The 21,676-nt window shown below is 48.0% G+C and overlaps 1 pseudogene; it reads left to right on the top strand.

The window, feature by feature from the left end:
* The first annotated feature begins 3,062 nt into the window (after positions 1–3,062).
* On the top strand, positions 3,063–20,762 carry LOC123158062 (GDSL esterase/lipase At1g20120-like; annotated as a pseudogene).
* Positions 20,763–21,676: the final 914 nt, after the last annotated feature.

Genomic DNA, 21,676 nt, shown 5'->3' with positions numbered 1-21,676 from the left:
CCTGGCCGTGCCCTCTGGTGGCGGCAAGTGAGGAGGGGGGAAGGAGGAGAGGCCCGGCGGCGAGATCTAAGGATTCCTCCATGGCGGAGGATAATTCTTTTAAGGTGTGGCGAAGTCTGAAGCAAAGAATATTTTGATAAAAACCAAAAGAGTCAATACACACTAACAATGCACCGTGCAAATGAATAACCAAATAAAATGAAAATGTAGGCATCTTTCAATAAAAAAAGAACCTAAAACATATCGATAATGAAGCTTTTAATTGCGTGGCATGTGTCGAAACATTGACACTTTCGCGGGTGCTTGGATTGGAGTTGCTGGCACTACCAAGTACTTCAAAGTATCTTGTCGAATATGCAATTCACAACATTAATTTGTGACTAAAATCTGCTTGATTTCGAGCTGCTGTTGAAATTGCTACTAAAATTTAGGGGGAAAATGAGAGATATACCTCTCACCCTTTTCCATTGGCTCTGCTAGGCCCCCCCTCCCTTCTTTCCATCTTCTGGTGGGACATTGGAACGCCGACACGCTGGAACTGCGCCAGACTAAGGCCTCCTTTGGTTTGGAGGAATTTTATAGGATTTTCATAGGATGGGATTTCTATAGGAAAAATTCCTTCAGAGCTCTTTGGTTTGTAGGAATGAAATCCTATTCCTATGGAGGAATTCTTCCTATCCTCCACATTTCATAGGAAAACAAACATTAGCCTAGACTCAATGGAAAAAATCCTATGGTGTGAATCAAAGGGCATCTCTTTTTCTATTCCTATGCATAGGATTTGAGATGCATGTCATCTCATTTCCTATGACTTTCCTATTCCTATGATTTTCCAATCCTATGAACCAAAGGAGGCCTAAGCCCTATTGCCGTCGTCGGTCGCCCGCCTCCTGGCGACCTGGCCAGCTGCCGCGCTAGCTTAGGGTTGCTGGGCTTCGCGCGCGTGCGTGTGTACTTCTGTCTAGTGCGTGGGTGCTCGAAGCGTAGGCGACTGGTTTCTTGGCCCAACCAGACTGCGTCAAAGTTTGTGGCTGTGTGCATGTGCCGGCCCATTAGGCCAACCTAATAACCAGCGAGAACCAGACTCCCTTTAGCATTTTCTACCAGCGGTAAAAATGAGCGACACAACACACGCATAGGTATAATGCTCGGAATGAAGGTATGGCAGCCGCCATATTTTGGGAGTCATCTGCCTGTAACCACGCAGGGGCGACGGGAGGGGGGGGGGGGTTGTGTGTGTGTGTGTGTTTACATTTCAAGAAGGCAATTACCGCAACATGTTCTATTTTTTATATTTAATCTGTGTACCACCTCATCGCATGTGTTTCTTCTGTAGCATGTGCAAGGGCACCCTCCACTAGTAGAAAAGAGGGCTTTGGTCCAGGCTGGGTTAGCCCATTAGTTCCGGTTCAATCCAGAACCGAGACTAATGGGGGCATTAGTCCCGGTTCGTGAGCCCAGGGGTCCGGCCGGGCCACGTGGGCCATTTGTCCCGGTTCGTTTGAACCTTTTAGTCCCGTTGGTGCCACGAACCGGGACTAAAGGGTGCGATGCCCATTAGTACCGGTTTGTGGCACCAACCGATACTAAAGGTTAGACTTTTAGTCCCGGTTCGAGCCACCAACCGGTACTAATGGGGTTTGAGGCATTAGTACCGGTTCATGGCACGAATCGGTACTAAAGGTCCCATTTTTAAACTCTACCCCCCCTCTGTGGATCGCCTTTTCAGTTTAAAAAAAATAAAAAAAATGATGAAAATGTCAAAAAAAATAAAAGAAAATAAGTTTCCCATGTGATATATGGTCTAGTTATTGGGAAAATTTACAAATATGAATTTCGACTTTATTTGCAAAATCTCTCTAGAATTTAGTAAAATGGGCATAACTTTTGCATACGAACTCGGATTAAAAAGTTTTTTATATGAAAAATCATCTACTCGAGAAGTTACATCCAAATTTACCTGGGGAAATCCCGTTAAACATTTTCAAAATCCTCAAAAACCTAACATAAAAAAATTTACGGGGCTTTTAAGATCTGGAGGCAAAAAAATTCATCAAATTTCAGTTTTTTTTATTTTTGTTCAAGAAGTATTAGTGTTACTAAATAATTATTTCAGTTTTTTTGAATTTTGGTCAAATCTGGTCAAGCTATGGTCAAACAATGGTCAAACTAATTATTCAAGAAATATTAGTGTTACTAAATATTAGTGTTGTTTTTTAGACCAATAGTTCTAAACTCAAACAGTGAAATATGTGACTTCTTGCTCAAGCTAAATTCCTGAGGTTAATAGGATTGACATCTTACTATTGTTAGGAAAACAACAAGTGCAGACTTGAAAACGAGGGAGAATAGAACCCGGAAGTTAAGCGTGCTCAGGCTGGAGTAGTGAGAGGATGGGTGACCGTCCGGAAAGTTAGATGATGAGGGGTGATTAGAGATTAAATTGAGCAGTGATGATGGGTGATTAGAGATGAGAGGTTAAAATAATTCAGAAATTTAAAAATAAAAAAAATTCAAAATAAATTTCAAAAATAAATCATAAAAATTCCTTTAGTACAACCGGGACTAAAGGTGGGCCTCGAGGCAGCGGCCACGTGAAGAGCCTTTAGTCCCGGTTCGTATAAGAACCGGGACTAAAGGGGAAGGCTTTAGTAATGACCCTTTAGTCCCGGTTCACAGAACCGGGACTAAAGACCCTTATGAACCGGGACTAAAAGCCCTTTTTCTACTGGTGCTCCCCTTATCGCAGACCGACACAAGCTGACCGCTGAAGCGAGTCTCGCCGCACTAGTAGGCGCAGGTGGGCCATGGAAGGCGCTACGTGCACATGATCACAAAGAAGCCAGACTCGGACCTCCCATAATCAATCTTACGCCAGCGCGCGCACATTTAATCGGCAGCGAAACGGTGTATTCGGTGCATGCAACTAGCAACCAACCATCTGCATGATGTTCTGTATACCTTGCTATAAAACTTCCCCCTGCGTGATCCATGCTTCACCTTGTAGGCACTATACCGCTATAGCTGATAGGTGCACAGAACTATTAGTACGGAGCTAAGCAATGGCGTCTCTTTACCGGGGCGTCCTCGCTGGCCTCGCGCTTCTATTCATGAACCTGCTGCTGATACTGATGGCGCGTCCCCCATCCGCCGATGGATCAAGCACGGCGAAAAGCAAAATCTCTGCAGTGTTTGTGTTCGGCGATTCGATCGTCGATCCCGGCAACAACAACCACCGCTGACGGAGGCGAAGGCCGACTTCCCGCCTTACGGGCAGGACTTCCCTGGCGCAACGCCACCGGGAGGTTCTCAAATGGGAAGGTTCCCGGGGACATGCTAGGTACGTATGTAGCGACCGGCGACTGACTTTGCTGTTGCTTTTTTTAACCATCCTATATATTTTGATACAGAGGAAGTATTACGTAGTAGTAAAACTGATGGAGTGGCTTCTTTTACTACGTTTTATACTATGGAACTTTAGTTACACCAAGCTGAGAATATTTACGGAAATGTCTAGTTGAAGGCTAACTTTACCGCACCTAACACGTAAGGTAAGGAAAATGTGGCTTGCTAGAAAGTGTGGCCAAGGAAATCAGCGCCACGGCCCACACATGCAGCAAACTTGGGCAAGAAGCTCAATGGAAGCTGGTGATCAGTGCAACACACATACCTAAAACATTGCGACGAGCGACGTTCCTAAGACCAGCTGGGTCAAACTTAGATTTGGAGCCAAACGACCCGTAGTATCATTTTGCTTTTGGAGGGGGTAATTCCGTTGGAAGCTCCTCAAGTATTGATGCACGAGACATTTTGGCATCCAAATCAAAACACTGTACATGTCATGTAACATGTCCATGTAGGGAAAATATTAACATGGAAATCTAATGCCGGGAACATAGGAGCTGATAATGAAATGCAGTTAGCCTGCCTAAGAGAAACTCTGCTAGAGTTGCCATATCGGGCCTATCGGTATAATAATAATCCATTCGCACAAAAAGGTATAATAATAATCCATTCGCAAAAAGAGGTATAATAATAATCAATATTGTGATTTTGACCGAAAAGTCCATTCTAATAGACTCGCCATATGCCCTTTTGCCTGCAGATCTATGGAGTGCGCTTCATATCCAACCCGTGAGCCTTTATATTTTTGAGGTTGTGGGTGTTGGTTTGAAGTGCGCACCATCGGTCAACCACTCGTGTACGAAGGAAGTTCTGATGGCGCTGTCGCCTGTATGGCTGCCGATCCCACTGTCGTGGTTCTAAGTCTGACAGTAGAATGGGGGGTAAGTATGAGAAGGCAAGGTCCTAGCTATGGAGCAGTTGTACACGCGAGTGTTTAACGAGTTCAGGCCCTTCTCTGAGGAAGTAACAGCCCTACGTCTTGGAGCCCGGAGGCGGTCGACTGATCTCTGTGTATATGAGTTACAGGGGTGCGAACCCTTCTACCAGTGGAGGGGGGTGGCTTATATAGAGGACGCCAGGACCCCAGCCAGCCCACGTAGAGGAGGGTTAAAGTACATTAAGGCTGGGCGTTACTGGTAACGCCCTACATAAAGTGTCATCATGACCATTAAGACTATTTAATTACAGACCGTTTGGATGCAGAGTAGATCCTGAACTTCTGATAGTCGAGTGCATCTTCATGGTCGAGTGTCTTCTAGCCAGTCGAGCGGAGTCTCCCTTGGTCGAGTGGAACTTCTCTTGGTCGACTGGAAGGTAGCTTCGTATGATGATGTTCTTGGGCATGGTATCCTAGATAGGTCCATGACCCTACCCTAGGTACATAACCTCATCATTAGCCCCCGAATGGATCGAGGTTCGAGTGAGGAAGGAGTTGACGATTTTCTCCGACTTATTTACTGTACTTTGATTATGTCGTATCTTGGATCAGCGGTTCTTCTTTCGGCGTTGGCGTCGACTTTTACTTCAGTCGCCTTGATCCATTCTTAACTTTTGTCGAGTGAACTTTTGAACTCCGGTGGACTTCCGAGCGACAGATCGCGGGAAGGATATCGTCTGACAGATCGATCTGCTGTTAGCGGATTTTGCGGGATCTGAAATTTGGGAAGCGCGCGAAGCGGGGTGATGCGCGGCAATCGGGCGGGATAAGGCGTGGACGCCTCAATTTCCGTGCCGCCTTTTTCGCCACGTATCGTACGTGTGCGAATGTTTCGGGATGTGACAGATCTGCCCGGACCCACTCGTCAGCCACTCGGAAGCGCCTTTATATAAAGCGTTGGAGAAGAGTTTTTGAACAGTGCCTCCCCATTCTCCTCTCTTCCCTCTCTGCCTCCGCCCACGGCGTCCGCCCCTACCTCCGCCTTATCCACCTCTCGAGCGCTTCGCCGGCGATAATGGTGAAGGAGAAGACGGCGGCTCTAGAGCGCGCGAAGAAGGCGACGGCGACGGGGCAAGCGAAGGGGAGACCGTCCAGTCGGGGCGGATCTTCGTCGAGGTCCCGCCTGCCGAAGGGTTGGGTCCAAGGGGATTGGATCCGCTCGACCATCACTTGGAAGGACCTCGACGACCTGGCCGATGAGGGACTGATCCCCCATGGGTCAGCGAGGCTCCCGGGGTCTGAGTGTCAACCGCAGCCGCAGGAGGGTGAGTGCGTTCTCTTAGCCACTCACGTAGATCGTGGTTTTTCCCTGCCGCCGAGTGTGTTCTTCCGTGGGTTTCTGAATTTCTTTGGGTCGCAACTCCACCATTTCAATCCCAATTCCATCGCCTATCTTGCTGCCTTTGTGTCCATGTGCGAGAACTTCCTGGGTTGTCGACCGCACTGGGGTCTCTTCAAGCACATATTCACCTGTCGGTCGCAGACAGTAAAAAAGGCGAGTCCGGGTGATGAGAGGACCAAGGTTATACAGATGTGCGGGGGTCTTGGGATTCAGTTGAGGAATAAGAGGGTGGCAGTCGACTTGGTTCTACTGCCAAGACGAGTCGATGCCGGGGCAGTCGACTGGTCTTCCTCCGTTCTCCATGGTCCGAGTGGACAAGCCGTCTTCTCTGAAGGTGCTTCCTGAGGAGAAAGCCGAGGTAAAAATGTTGGTGGAGCGCGTGGTCCAACTCATTCGGGACGGAGTGGCGGGCATGGATCTTCTAGAAGTCTTCCTTAGGCAGCGTATCCAACCACTTCAGTACCGAGGTCACCCGATGTGGCTGTACTGCGGTACTAAAGATACCACTCGGGTCCATCCAGAGGCGGTCGACGACGCCACGCTGGAGAGGTGGGTGGCCGCCATCACAGGGAACAAGGACAACCCTCGAGGGGCGAGGAGGATCCCGCCACTCGACTGTACCTATACACCGGACAAGGTATGGCTGCTTATCTCCGAGTGTAAATTTGTTTTATCCATTCTGCTTTGCCGCGAATTGGTCGGTTGATCTTCATTTTGCTTTATTGCTTGTCTGACAGGCCACCACTGAATTGTACTCGATGCCCAATGGGGCGCAGACGCCGACTGAGGAGGGGGAAGGAAGTGGGGGCGAAAGCCCGGAGGAGTGGGATTCGGATGCTGACGACGACGACGAGGGTGACGACTCTGGTGAGGAGGAAGAAGAGGAGGAGGAGGAGGAAGTTGTACCTCCCCGCTCGGAAAGACGCTCGAAGCTTGTCCATGATCCAGCGACTGAGCGGGGTAAAGGGGTCGCAACCGCTTCCCAGTCGACCAAGCGCCCTCGGACCACTTCTCCGGCGCTGACTGAGAAGGCTCCGAAGCAATCTCGAGTGGTACCGTCGAAGCCCGCAAAGGTCTTGCCGAAGATGAAGATGGTGATCCCCACTATCTCAGGGTAATGGTAGTTTCGAGCTTTCCCTGCTTCAGGAACTTGTTCTTGGTCGACTCATGGGCCCATCGACTGACTTTTGGAACTGCAGCACTGCTACTTCTGATACTTCGGCCAAGGCTGAAGACCACGAGATGGAGGATGCTGCTACCTCGCAACCTGGTATGATTCTTGTGATGCCGTTCTCAGTCGACTGACTTATTGCCTCTAATTTTGATTCTTTCTGCAGCTTCATCTAACATTGTTATTGACCTTCCTAACAACGACAACGAAGAACCACCGAGGCAAAGGAGGAGCAAGAAAACGCCTGCTGGCAAGGTGACTCGGGATGTGCCAGCACTTGAGACGTTGGTCGTGGAGGGAGACAATGTCACTCGACCCACCGTAACCTTCGCGGTGCCGTTGATGAGTGCTCGCCCTTCGTCGTCGCGTGCTGCTCAACCCTCGCTTTTCTCCACCTACCCGTTCCAGAAGACCAAGCCAGTGTTGCTAGAGAAGCGATACGCCAAGCGGGGGTCATGATGGAGCAAGTGAAGGCAATTCGAGAAGCCAGCCAGGCAGCCTATGACGCCAGTTCGGCACTCCAGAGTAATGTTCAGGTCAGTCGGTCACTGCCTGTTCTTCTTTCTGAAATTCCTAGAGTCTGTCCTACACCCACTGGGTGTGTGTCGATTGAAATTCCGGGTTAGTGGGGGCACGCCGAGTGCACCCACTGGGTGTAGTCCCCAAGGCTATGGTGGACTGCTGGCAGTCGACCATAGTCTTTATGCTTTTGAGTTTTTCTTTACTCGACAAGGTCGAATAGATTCATAGACCGGTGGGGGCACGCTGAGTGCACCCACTGGGTGTAGTCCCCGAGACTGTGGTCGACTGCTGGCAGTCGACTATAGTCTAAAGAACATTGCCTCTTTTTTTTTGTTGGTCGACTGGTCGACTCTTGATGAAACTAGTGGGGGCACGCTGAGTGCACCCACTGGGTGTAGTCCCCGAGACTATGGTCGAATGTTTGCATTCGGCCGTAGTCTTAGAAACGCTATGATTTTTCCTTACTCACTCGGAAGTGAATTGACGTCTGTCGATTGGTTCTTCGTAGAAATCCTGTGACCTTGCGGCTCGTTATACTGAGTTGGAGAACAAACACATTCAGCTCGAGCTCGATCTGAAACTGGCCCAAGAGAACTTGACGAAGGCGAAGGAGGAAGCTAAAGGTATGCTTGGTGAGGCCTTTGACGACTGCCTTTGCCTCTCACTTGTTTCCGAATCTAATCTTACTGTAACTTTGTAGGCAAAGTGAGGGACGCCCTGAAGAAACAAGAGCTTGACTTGGCTGAGATGCAAAAAACTGCCTTAGAGAAGACCAGGCTAGCGGATGAGAAGCTGGCTTCAGTGACTAAGCTTGAAGAAGAAAACACCAATCTGAAAGCTGCTCTAGATGCTGCCAACCAGGAGGTCACTCGACTGAAAAGCGACAAGACCACCCTGAATGACAAGGCCAGCGAGTTGGAGAGAAAGAAGAATGATCTAGAGGCTTATCTGGGTGGACTCGCCAAGAAGTTGTTCCTCATGCTTGAAGGTAATCCTTTGTATCAAACAAATATTTCAATTGTAACCTTTGACTGTTTGTCTTGACTCGGTGGTTGTGCTTGCAGAATTTTGTCAGAACTTTGAAGAGGAGACTGGTCGACTGGAAGTAAACCTGGACCCCATCAACTCTCCTGTGAAAGATGAAGTCGCCATGAACGTGCTCCGACTTGAATCTCGTGTTGCTGCCGTCATCGATTATCTCGCAAGGCTGAAGGTCGCAACTTCCCGCATCGACACAACACTCTGGCCAAGAGAGACACTCCGGAACGACCTCGAGTCTCTGATGACTCGACTGAACGAGGTCCCAAGTCGAGTGCAAGAGTGGAAGAAGTCTTCGGCCAGGAGCGGCGCGGATGTTGCTCTGTCTCTGGTCCGCGTTCACTGCAAGGATGCATGAGAGGACAAGCTGGTGGCTCTCAGGGTGGCCAACACCAAGAAGCACGATTTCAGATCTTTCATGGAGACCTTCATCACCGCTGCCACTCGGATTGCAGATGGAATTGATCTGGACGAGTTTGTGGCACCTTCTAGCCCTCCACAGGAGGGGTAAAAAACTTCTGAACTTGATACTTTAAATTTGCCTCGGTATGCCGAGTGGGTTTTGTAACCGATAAACCTTAGCAGGCTCAGCGCCTGAGCACTTTTGGTTCCGTTAGGTATTATCCGAACTTGGGTTCGTCACTGAACATGCTTGCCTTTGGTTTGAGGCATCCTTTGCAGGTTGAAGCAAAGCGCTTATTGCCATCGGCTTGCATCCTAGTTCACTTAGGCGAGTACTGGCCTGTAGCTAAGTCCCCGAGTGAGAGGTTTGTCCTCCACTCGGTAGGATTTTAGATACTTAGGGGAGCACTGGGCTGCAGCTAAGCTCCCCGAGTGGGAGGTCTGCTCTCCAGTCGGTAGGGTTTCAGATACTTAGGCAAGCACTGGGCTGCAGCTAAGCCCCCGAGTGAGAGGTCTGCTCTTCACTCGGTAGGATTTCAGATACTTAGGCGAGCACTGGGCTGCAGCTAAGCCCCCGAGTGAGAGGTCTGCTCTTCACTCGGTAGGATTTCAGAGACTTAGGCGAGCACTGGGCTGCAGCTAAGCCCCCGAGTGAGAGGTCTGCTCTTCACACGGTAGGATTTCAGATACTTAGGCGAACACTGGGTTGCAGCTAAGCCCCCGAGTGAGAGGTTTGCTCTTCACTCAGTAGGATTTCAGATACTTAGGCGAGCACTGGGCTGCAGCTAAGCCCCCGAGTGAGAGGTCTGCTCTTCACTCGGTAGGATTTCAGATACTTAGGCGAACATTGGGTTGCAGCTAAGCCCCCGAGTGAGAGGTTTGCTCTTCACTCAGTAGGATTTCAGATACTTAGGCGAGCATTGGGCTGCAGCTAAGCCCCCGAGTGAGAGGTCTACTCTTCACTCGGTAGGATTTCAGATACTTAGGCGAACACTGGGTTGCAGCTAAGCCCCCGAGTGAGAGGTCTGCTCTTCACTCAGTAGGATTTTTGAATTGGTGGCGTAGCTCGGAAGGAGAGGGTAGCAGTCGACCTGCACCTCGTCCTCCTTGCGGAACGCATGTTGTACTTGTTCTTAGGCAAGTACTTGGACTGCAGCTAAGCCTCCGAGTGGGAGGCTGGCTTACCACTCGGTAGGATTTTATTTATCTTAGGCGAGTACTTGGACTGCAGCTAAGCCTCCGAGTGGAAGGCTGGCTTAACACTCGGTAGGATTTTATTTATCTTAGGCGAGTACTTGGACTGCAGCTAAGCCTCCGAGTGGAAGGCTGGCTTACCACTCGGTAGGATTTTATTTATCTTAGGCGAGTACTTGGACTGCAGCTAAGCCTCCGAGTGGAAGGCTGGCTTACCACTCGGTAGGATTTTATTTATCTTAGGCGAGTACTTGGACTGCAGCTAAGCCTCCGAGTGGAAGGCTGGCTTACCACTCGGTAGGATTTTATTTATCTTAGGCGAAACTGGATTTCGCAGCTAAGCCTCGAGTGGAAGGCTGCTTACCACTCGGTTAGGATTTTATTTATCTTAGGCGAAACGGATTTCGCAGCTAAGCCTTCGTGTGGGAGACTGACTCACCACTCGGTTAGGATTTGTTTTTACAGACTTAGGCGAATCGGATTCGCAGCTAAGCCACCCACTGGGGGATTGTTTTATATGGACAAAAGTAATAACAATCACTGGGAAAACTATAAAGCTCTTGTCTTTGATAAATAAACTACAGGAGTACTTTTATTACAACTCATCCGAGTGAATACTTAAGTGTAAAAGGGGCGGAGAAGCTCCGCGTTCCAAGCTCGGGGCTCGTCGATCTGATGCTCGACATTGTAAAGACGGTATGCTCCATTGTGGAGAACCTTGGTGACGATGAAGGGACCTTCCCAAGAAGGAGCAAGCTTGTGTGGTTTCTGCTGGTCCACTCGGAGAACTAAATCTCCTTCCTGGAAGGCTCGACTCTTCACGTTTTTGGCGTGGAAGCGACGCAAGTCTTGTTGATAAATGGTCGATCTGATCAGAGCCATCTCTCTTTCTTCCTCTAAAAGGTCGACTGCGTCCTGCCGCGCTTGTTCTGCTTCAGCTTCGGTGTAGAGCTCGACTCGGGGAGCGTTGTGGAGAAGATCACTCGGCAAGACTGCTTCAGCTCCGTAGACCAAGAAGAATGGAGTTCTTCCAGTCGACCGGTTGGGTGTGGTCCTTAACCCCCAAAGCACCGAGGGAAGTTCGTCAACCCATGCACCAGCCGCATGCTTGAGATCACGCATCAAACGGGGCTTCAACCCTTTGAGAATCAAACCGTTGGCTCGTTCTGCCTGTCCATTCGTCTGCGGATGGGCGACTGAAGCATAGTCGACTCGCGTGCCTTGAGACGTGCAGAAAGCTCTGAATTCTTCAGAATCGAAGTTTGACCCGTTATCAGTGATGATGCTGTGCGGGACTCCATATCTGAATATCAGTTCTCGGATGAAGCTGACAGCGGTACCAGCATCGAGGTTCTTGATGGGTTTGGCCTCAATCCACTTGGTAAACTTGTCGACTGCTACCAGCACATGTGTGAAACCGCTTCTTCCTGTTCTCAACGGGCCAACCATATCCAAACCCCATACAGCAAAGGGCCAGACGAGTGGTATAGTCTTCAAAGCTGACGCGGGCTTGTGTGACATATTGGAGTAAAATTGACATCCCTCACACTTGTCGACTATCTCCTTCGCCATTTCATTCGCTCTGGGCCAATAAAAACCAGCTCGGTATGCTTTGGCCACGATGGTCCGAGAAGACGCATGATGGCCACAGGTCCCCGAGTGGATGTCGTTGAGAATCATTCGACCTTCCTCTGGTGTTATACATTTCTGGCTGACTCCAGTCGCACTTTCTCTGTATAATTGACCTCTCATGACGGTGAAGGCTTTGGACCGGCGGACGATCTCTCGAGCTTCTTCTTCATTCTCGGGGAGTTCCTTCCTCAAAATATAGGCGATGTAGGGCACTGTCCAATCGGGAGTGATGACCAAACTTCCATGATCAAGTCGACCACCGCTGGGACCTCGACTTCAGTCGGATCTGTGGCGCTTTTAGGCTGCGGGGCTTCTTCAGTGAAAGGATCCTCTTGAACCGATGGTGTGTAGACATGTTCCAAAAACACGCCACTCGGAATGGCTTCCCTCTTGGAACCTATCTTCGCCAAGTCATCGGCCGCTTGATTTTTCAGTCGGGGAACGTGATGGAGTTCTAACCCTTCGAATTTCTTTTCAAGCTTCCTCACTGCATTGCAGTATCCAGTCATGGCTGGGCTTCTCACGTCCCACTCCTTCATCACCTGATTGACCACCAAATCTGAGTCGCCGTAAACCATAAGGCGACGGACGCCGAGTGAAATGGCCATGCGCAACCCATACAACAGTGCTTCATATTCTGCTTCATTGTTGGAGGAATCAAAGTGGATCTGGAGCACATATCTGAGCTTATCTCCTCGGGGAGAAACCAAAACTACCCCAGCACCAGAACCATTTAACATCTTAGAGCCATCAAAGAACATGGTCCAATGCTCCGAGTGAACTTGAGTCGGCTGCTGCTGTTCAATCCACTCGGCAAGGAAATCTGCTATAGCCTGGGACTTAATGGCTTTCTTTGCCTCAAATTTGATATCAAGGGGAAGGAGTTCAATCGCCCATTTAGCCACTCGACCAGTTGCATCTCTGTTGTGCAGAATCTCTGACAATGGTGCGTCGCTGACGACTGTAATGTCATGATCAGAGAAATAATGGGCAACCTTCTTCATGGTCATGTAGATCCCATATACGAGCTTCTGATAATGAGGATATCTTTGCTTCGATGGGGTCAAAACTTCAGAGAGATAATACACTGGGCGCTGAACTTTGAAGGCTTTCCCTTCTTCTTCCCGCTCGACCGTAAGTACTGTACTGACGACTTGTCCTGTGGCTGCAATATAAAGCAACAGAGGCTCTTTGCTGATTGGAGCAGCAAGCACCGGCTGGGTGGAGAGCAGAGTTTTTAACTCGGCAAACGCTGCATCAGCTTCTGGAGTCCACTCGAACTTGTCTGCCTTCTTCATCAGTCGGTAAAGGGGCAACGCCTTTTCACCGAGGCGAGAGATGAATCGACTTAACGCGGCCAAGCATCCAGTAAGCTTCTGGACATCGTGCACACGCACAGGGCGTTTCATTCGGAGTATGGTGCCAACTTTTTCTGGGTTAGCATCGATTCCTCGTTCGGAAACGAGAAAACCGAGTAACTTCCCGCCAGGTACTCCGAATGTGCACTTTGAAGGATTGAGCTTGATATCATACCTCCTGAGATTGGCAAATGTTTCAGCTAAGTCAGTCAACAGGTCGGAACCCTTTCGCGACTTGACCACGATATCATCCATGTATGCTTCCACATTCCGACTGATTTGAGTGAGTAAACACTTTTGAATCATTCTCATGAACGTGGCTCCGGCATTCTTGAGGCCGAATGGCATGGTGATATAGCAGAAGCACCCGAATGGGGTGATGAAAGCTGTTTTGATTTCGTCGGGCCCATACAGACGGATCTGATGATACCCGGAATAAGCATCTAGAAAAGACAATCTCTCGCACCCTGCGGTCGAGTCGACAATTTGGTCGATGCGAGGGAGAGGAAAATGATCTTTCGGGCAGGCCCGATTGATATGTTTGAAATCAATGCACATACGAAGGGAATTGTCCTTTTTGGGAACCATAACGACATTGGCGAGCCACTCGGAGTGGTATATCTCTCGGATGAACTCTGCTGCAAGGAGTCGAGCCACCTCTTCGCCAATGGCCTTTTTCTTCTGAACGGCGGACCGTCGAAGATGTTCTTTAACAGGTTTTGCCTTCGAATCGACTCTAAGGCGATGCTCAGCCAGTCCCCTGGGAACACCTGGCATGTCAGCTGGCTTCCATGCGAAGATGTCCCAGTTCTCACGGAGGAACTGGATGAGCGCTTCTTCCTATTTAGAGTCGAGTGTAGTGGAAATATGGGTCGGAGCTGCATTGGGGTCAGTCGGGTGGATGTGAACTGGCTTCGTCTCACCGGACGACTGAAATGCTGATTCTGTGGCGGGTTTCTTGGCCCGCAGTAAATCACTCGGATCTGCGTTCTTCTTGTATTCCTCTAGCTCTATCACTGTTATCTGGTCATCCGCAATCTTTGAGCCTTTCTGGAAACACTCTTCTGCTTTCTTCCGGTTACCAGTGACGGTGATCACGCCTTTGGGGCCAGGCATCTTTAACTTGAGGTACACGTAACACGGCCGAGCCATGAAGCGGGCATAGGCTGGTCTGCCCAAGATAGCGTGGTAGGCGCTCTGGAAATCCACGACTTCAAATGTCAGCTTCTCTTTGCGGAAATGCTTCGAGTCGCCGAACACCACATCCAGAGCTATTTGGCCGAGTGACTCAGCCTTCTTTCCTGGGATGACTCCGTGAAAACTCATGTTGCTGGAACTGAGCCTGGACATCGGAATGCCCATTCCCTTGAGCGTCTCAGCATACAGAATGTTCAACCCGCTGCCGCCGTCCATCAATACCTTCGTCAGTCGAGTGCCTTCGACGACCGGGTCGACCACCAGTGCTTGCCTCCCAGGGGTGGCAATATGAGTAGGATGGTCCGACTGGTCGAAAGTAATGGGAGTTTGCGACCATCTCAGATAGTTTGGTGTTGCCGGTGCGACCATGTTGACTTCACGGTTGATCACTTTCAGTCGACTTTTGCTCTCTACATCAGCAAAAATCATCAGAGTGGAGTTGACATGAGGGTACTCTCCATCACTGTCCTGCTTGTCCTCAGCCTTGTCCGACTCCTTCTCTTTGTCCTTCGGCTGTTTCCCTTGGAACTGTTGGATTAAGAGCCGGCACTGGCGAGTGGTATGCTTTGGGTTGATGAAGTTACCCTCTTCGTCTTTCTTTGTGTGGATATGACACGGCAGGTCCATCACATCATTACCCTCCTTATCTTTTATTTTCTTGGGGTTCCAAGATCCTTTGGGTTTCCCTTTAAATTTACCCTGTGTCACGGCCAGAGCCTCTCCAGGAGCTGCTGGCTCGGCCTTCCGCTTTTGCTTCCGACTGGAGTTTCCTTTATCCGACTGACTCGGCTTGTACTTGCTGCTCCAGAGTCGATCCTCTCCTTCTCCGTTGGCCTTGGTGGCTATTTCCATCATCTGACTCAGGGTCATGTCTCCGGTTCGACCAAACTTCAGGCTCAACTCTCTGTTCTTGACGCCCTCTTTGAAGGCGCAGACCGCTTGATGGTCCGACACATTCTCTACAGTGTGATGCAAAGTGATCCACCTCTGGATGTAATCCCTCAGTGTTTCACTCGACTTTTGTACACAAACTTGTAGCTCAGTCAGTCCAGCAGGTCGCTTGCAAGTTCCCTCAAACGTCCTGACGAACACTCGAGAAAGATCTTCCCAGGTGTAAATGCTGCTGGGAGCTAACTGATTCAACCATGCCCTGGCTGAACCTCCTAACATAAGTGGCAAATGTTTCATGGCCACTTCATCATTACCGCCACCAATCTGAACAGCCACTCGGTAGTCTTCGAGCCAAGTTTCAGGCTTAGACTCTCCGGTGAACTTATTCACCCCAGTCGCCAACCTGAAGTTGGGGGGTATCATTGCGGTTCTGATCGCTCTGCTAAAACATTCTGGACCTGAAACATGGACTCGGCTGCTTGTGGGCACATCTCTGTCATGACCACCTCTATGAGCTCTGTTTCGGTCGACCAAACCTTGCACGATGATGGATCTCGCGTCAAAGCCTGGCCCTCTGGGGTCGGTTGGAGCTCTCCGCCCGACACTGAGCTGGCGTCTGTCATCTTGCTGCCGATGGGCGTTAGACCCACTTCTCGGAGGAGGAGTGGGCACTCGACGCCGGTCATCGCGATCAAATCGGTCATCATAGTGGTCCCGCCGGCCTTCACGTCCCATGCGCCTCGGAGGCGACCTTGGACTGTGAGCCGACTGAACAGTATTCGCAGCGACAGATCGACTGTGAATCCTGTTACGTGACTGCGACACAGCTGAATTCTGATCTCCTGCCGCCCGGAGCAAATCTCTGATCTGCATCAGGCCTCTTCCAGCCTCTGACTGAGAGGGCTGAATCGACTCCGCTATGCGGGTTGCAGCTGCCAAATTCTGAATTGGGGTTCGATATACCTGAGTTGGTTGCGGAAAGAGCTGACGTCGATTGGAGTTAGTCGCTCGCTGACGCGCACGCTCGTCGAGTGCTCGCTGAAGATTCTCCAGTCGAGTGCGTTCAGCCAGGTTGGCTAAACGCGCCTCTTCCAGGGCGCGAGCCTCGGGTGTTTCTCCTGCAATGGGAGTATGCAGAGCATCCATGTTCCGGCGGCGAAGTTCTTCCCTCTGCTGGGAAGTGAGCGGCTCGGGTTGGTACTCTTCATGGGCTTGAGCAGGGTCGTCCTCGTCGTCCACCCCGTCGCCGCGGGGGAAACCGGGAGGACTACGGGGCCCGTTGACCATCAGGACTTCCGCCGCCGGATCACTGCTATCGCACTCGGATGCAGTCTCTACGGAGCCAGTCGACAGGTCGAACAGGCCGTAGAGAGATTCGTCGGGCTCGATCGCCGCGACTTGGGTGGTGGCCGATTGGCGAGCCACTGCGTGTCTCACCCATCGCTGGAGCCTCGACCGACCGGAGCGCTTGCGCTGGCGGGAGACAGGGAGGGAGGATGGCGCAGGAGTCGACCGGTACGGGGTCGACGGTTGTCGCAGCAAGACGCCGCGGACACACGCCCGAAAGTGCGTCGCCCCGCGGACGGGGAGCGCGTCGATGTCGAGTGGTGCCTCCTGGAGCCAAGCGGAGTCGTCGGCGATGAAAGTGAGCGCACCGAGACGGATCTCGCGGCCCTCGACCTGAGCTCCACCGAAAACCATGATGAAGGCGCTCGGACAAATTGCAACTTCTCCAAAAAAGTCGCTAAGACACCAGCCCCACGGTGGGCGCCAACTGTCGTGGTTCTAAGTCTGACAGTATAATGGGGGTAAGTATGAGAAGGCAAGGTCCTAGCTATGGAGCAGTTGTACACGCGAGTGTTTAACGAGTTCAGACCCTTCTCTGAGGAAGTAACAGACCTACGTCTCGGAGCCCGGAGGCGGTCGACTGATCTCTGTGTATATGAGTTACAGGGGTGCGAACCCTTCTACCAGTGGAGGGGGGTGGCTTATATAAAGGACGCCAGGACCCCAGCCAGCCCACGTAGAGGAGGGTTAAAGTACATTAAGGCTGGGCGTTACTGGTAACGCCCTACATAAAGTGTCATCATGACCATTAAGACTATTTAATTACAGACCGTTTGGATGCAGAGTAGATCCTGAACTTCTGATAGTCGAGTGCATCTTCATGGTCGAGTGTCTTCTAGCCAGTCGAGCGGAGTCTCCCTTGATCGAGTGGAACTTCTCTTGGTCGACTGGAAGGTAGCTTCGTATGATGATGTCCTTGGGCATGGTATCCTAGATAGGTCCATGACCCTACCCTATGTACATAACCTCATCACCCACCACTACCAATGTTGCGCCCGCTTATCCAATTGAAAGAGTGTCAAATAAAGGTCGCCGAGTCTTTCGTATTTGTTTCCCATCGCATGCAGCAAATCCACCCTCGTTTCCTGTCGGTATGTGCCCATTATGGGTATATACCCATATACCATTCACCATTGCCACCACATTCTCCCTCTCTCCCTCATCTCCATCACTAGCGCACTCTATCCTAATCAGCCACCTCGGACGGCCGCCACCCCCTCCCCCCATCTTCCCACTTCGTCGTTGCCATAACCCCATCGACCATGTCGGTGCAGCTACGCCCTCTCCGTGGACCTTCCGACGGCAAGACCAAAGATAACCATGCAATTAGTACTTTGTGTTAGATAAGTAGTCAAAATGGATGAAAGTGTCACAAAAGGAACAAAATTTAGACTTTGTGTTAGATAAAGAAGAAAAAGTTTTCCAGTGTCGAATAAGGAAAGAAAATTTAAGACAGTGTTAAATAAGGAATTCTCTCTTGATTAAGCCGTTGGTCACGATCGCCTACCAACCACCCTTGAATACTTCGATCACATGTTGATGGCTGCCATGGCAAAAATGAGCGTCGCTCTCACGCCGACCTTTAAGACTGTGGCCTTATCCCGCATCCAGGATGCACAGACGTTTGTCGACCGCGTGACCGCGGAAGTCGAAGCCTCCAACACTTGCGCGGTCACTTCAAATAGGAGAAAAATACTGCGATTCAATTAGGACAGAATCTTATTATTGATGTCGTTTAAATTGTATTTGTAATCCTTACTGAAATTCATTTTGTAAATAGGTGTTGAAATCCAAGTACGGAAAAACTTTCATTGTTGAGGTGAGGAAGGGAAATCTTATAGCTACTGATAAACAGTCTCACATTGGAAAAAGTTTTTAGAAAACTATGTTTATGGGACTCTATATTTACGTTTTGTCTCAGCAGCCTTCATATCCATTCGGAGCGCGTTATGAGGCTGCGATATGGATGTTGCTCTAAGCCTCTAACCTCGGATGTTTGGTCGTACTGGTCCGTCGTTTGTGTTTTTCTCCATTTAATGCAAACCAACTAGTACTAATCTATATCAATAATACTATCCAATTAATATACTAATTAAGCTGAAATAACCACTATTATGATGACAACTCCATCAATGGGTTGCACTAATTAAGTTGCATGTTGAGCAACAACCAAGCACAGACGTACAGACGTGATACCAAGGCCAAACAGATGACGGAGTATATCCATCTTCATTACTACTTAAATGATTAATTACTATTTCAAAAACTCTATGTCTTTTCACTTTATAATTTTAAACTTTTGAATGTCACTTTATCTATACACCAACCTCTTAGTCTTGCACCATGTGAAAACTGAAAACTAGAAGATCTACTGATGTTATTTTTCTTGATTGAGCAGCTTCTAGGTTAGGAATGAAGGAACTATTGCCACCGTACCTCAGAGACGATCTTCCAATAAGTGAGCTACTCACCGGTGTCGTCTTTGCTTCTGATGGCGGCGGATATGATCCTTTTACTTCGATACCCGTGGTAACAGAACATATCACATGCATCTCACACAATACAGTTATCGTGTACTAGTATATTTCATTTTGGTTTCACCTGAAACTAAGAATATTACTAGAGATTCCTAATGCTAACTTCCTACTATGATTAGGAATGCTAGATCGAGCACTGAGCAACTTGGATTATTCCTCAAATATAAGGGGAGACTAAAAACTTCAGTCAGAGAAGATGAGATGACACGTGTTATATCTGAAGGCATATACTTCACAGTAATGGGGGCAAATGACCTTGTAAACAATTATTTTACATTTCCTTTGAGGCCCTATCAATATAATCTTCCTTCGTACGTGAAATTTCTTGTCTCTTCCGCCGTCAACTTTACTATGGTAAGAGTATTCATTAAAACTCTAAACCTGCTGGGAAATAGTCAATGTCATAGTTTCTTAAAAAAACTTGTTTGGCTCCCTCCTTTTCAACAAAGTTCTCGTGCTCATTTAGTTCTTCGGAATTTTGAAGTTTTGCGTATTTCCCTCAAACTCAAACACTATGACCCATTCGTTTCGTAAGGCATTTAATAGATTCCTTTAGTTGACACAAATACATTTTATGTGTTTGAAAATTTAGTACATTACTCAGTCTGTACCATCGAAATCTCTGGACAAAGTTTCAGCATAAGGATATTTATAATTATCATGGTACTTACAGTCACCTACTTTTATTTACAATCCATGTATATGTTGTTTAATTAGCATTTGATCAGTAAACCAGATATTTATAAAATTTAGTATGTTCATATATATTCTTATAAACAGAAACTAAATGAGATGGGTGCAAAGAGGATTGGATTCATTGGCATTCCACCAATTGGATGTTGTCCCTCGCAAAGCAAACTTGGATCAAGAGAATATGAGCCCATGAGAAATCAAGCGGTGGAACTATTCAATTCTGAAATAGCAACGGAAATTCATCGGTTAAATGCTGAAAAAACTATTCAAGGCTCCAAGTTTATTTATCTTGACATATACTACAATCTGCTTGAGCTCATTCAGCATCCTGGTTTTTATGGTGAGTACACATTTTATCCTTGATTTTCATTTTTAGGGCATGTTAAATGTAACAGTAGAGTATCGCTGCAATATAAATATATTGACAGATAACAATGAAAACCTATTTAGGCTGGTCATAGGGAGACTAACATAGCAAGTAACATAACACATCTCAAGACAATTTTGCTTGGCAAATAGTTAATGAGAGATGTGTTTGTGCTAACATAATATGTTACTGTAACATAGCACACCCCAAAAGTTAAATGAGTCTATATCTAAATAAATGAAGGCTTGCATGACACTACACATATATTATGAAGGTAATAATATAGACTAGTAACATATGCATATTACTTCTCTAAGTTACTTCCCACTATGACCAACCTGAAACTCCAAAATGCAATAAATCTTACAAAATTATGGACAAACTAAAGTATCAAGAACAACTACTATACTAATATTTACATAGTTTATATACTTGGCTTAGGAATATGTGACTTTATATGGTGTTTAAAAATACAAGTTGGTTGACATGTTATCATCATAATTATTTGTTACTAAATATTTTGAAACTTCCTGTAATATAGGATTCAAGGAGGCAACCGAAGGATATTGTGGCAGCACCCTGCTAAATGCAGCAATATTTGTTAAAAATCAACATGCATGTCCAAATGGTTATGATTATATTTTCTGGGACAGCTTTCATCCTACTGAAAAGGCCTACAACATTGTGGTTGATAAACTTTTTGAGACAACGGTGCAGTATTTGATGTGAATAAATTCACTCTCTATGGTCGCATGAACAAATATTATTAGACTTGAACTATGAAATTTGTAAAGGATGGACCATTCATGCAAACTTGTATTGCCAATGAAAGTTTGCATGCCGTCCAGAATGGGAAAACCCTAGAGGTCCATGAATATATAAGAATTTCGTTCTTTAGAAGAACAGACATGATGTGGTGCTAAAGTACTTCCCGTTTGTGCCAAGACGTCCGTGGTTCGACGTGGCCTCTCTTTATTTCATTGTGCAAGGATAAGGCTTGCTTTATATAATCTTTGCCTAGACTTCACCTAGTGTGCAAGCTTTTAGCACTGGGTCAGTGTAAATTATCGCAAAACTTATTCAAGGGATAGCATGTGCACCAAAGTTTCATCGGTTGCAAATTTGTTGTTCATTGGAAGTGGTTGAGAACTTACTGATTTGAGAATTGTCCTTTAGCAAAATGATGTGTTGATCTTTAAAGAATTAACGTACCAAATAGCTTGGCATGACATATTCATGTGGTATATTCTATCTGGTTCTGGTTGCAAATTAGGTGTCATGTATTGAGCTATCACATGCAAACTCGCCCTGATTTGGTGATTTGTTTGTTTGCAATGGCCAACACACACACAAAGGATCGCGCCGACAAATATCAACGCCATAGAAGAGAAAAGCTATGCCTGAGGGGGGGGGGACAAAGCAATGAACGCAACAGTCGACGAAATACTAGAATGGCCATTTCTTGACAACACAAACACATGAGAAGGATTCTCCAAAAGTAACGACTCGATGAAGGGAACGAGATGCAAACGCCGTTGTTGGATCCAACCACCGAGTGCCAGACCGTGGGTTATCATTCCAAAGGTTAAGTTCGAGTAAACTCCAAGAAAAGCATTCTATAAGCAGGTGACAATGGAAAAACA

The sequence above is a fragment of the Triticum aestivum genome, chromosome 7B, assembly GCF_018294505.1.
Source record: "Triticum aestivum cultivar Chinese Spring chromosome 7B, IWGSC CS RefSeq v2.1, whole genome shotgun sequence".
Lineage (NCBI taxonomy): Eukaryota > Viridiplantae > Streptophyta > Magnoliopsida > Poales > Poaceae > Triticum > Triticum aestivum.
This window is presented reverse-complemented; position numbering and strand designations above follow the sequence as displayed.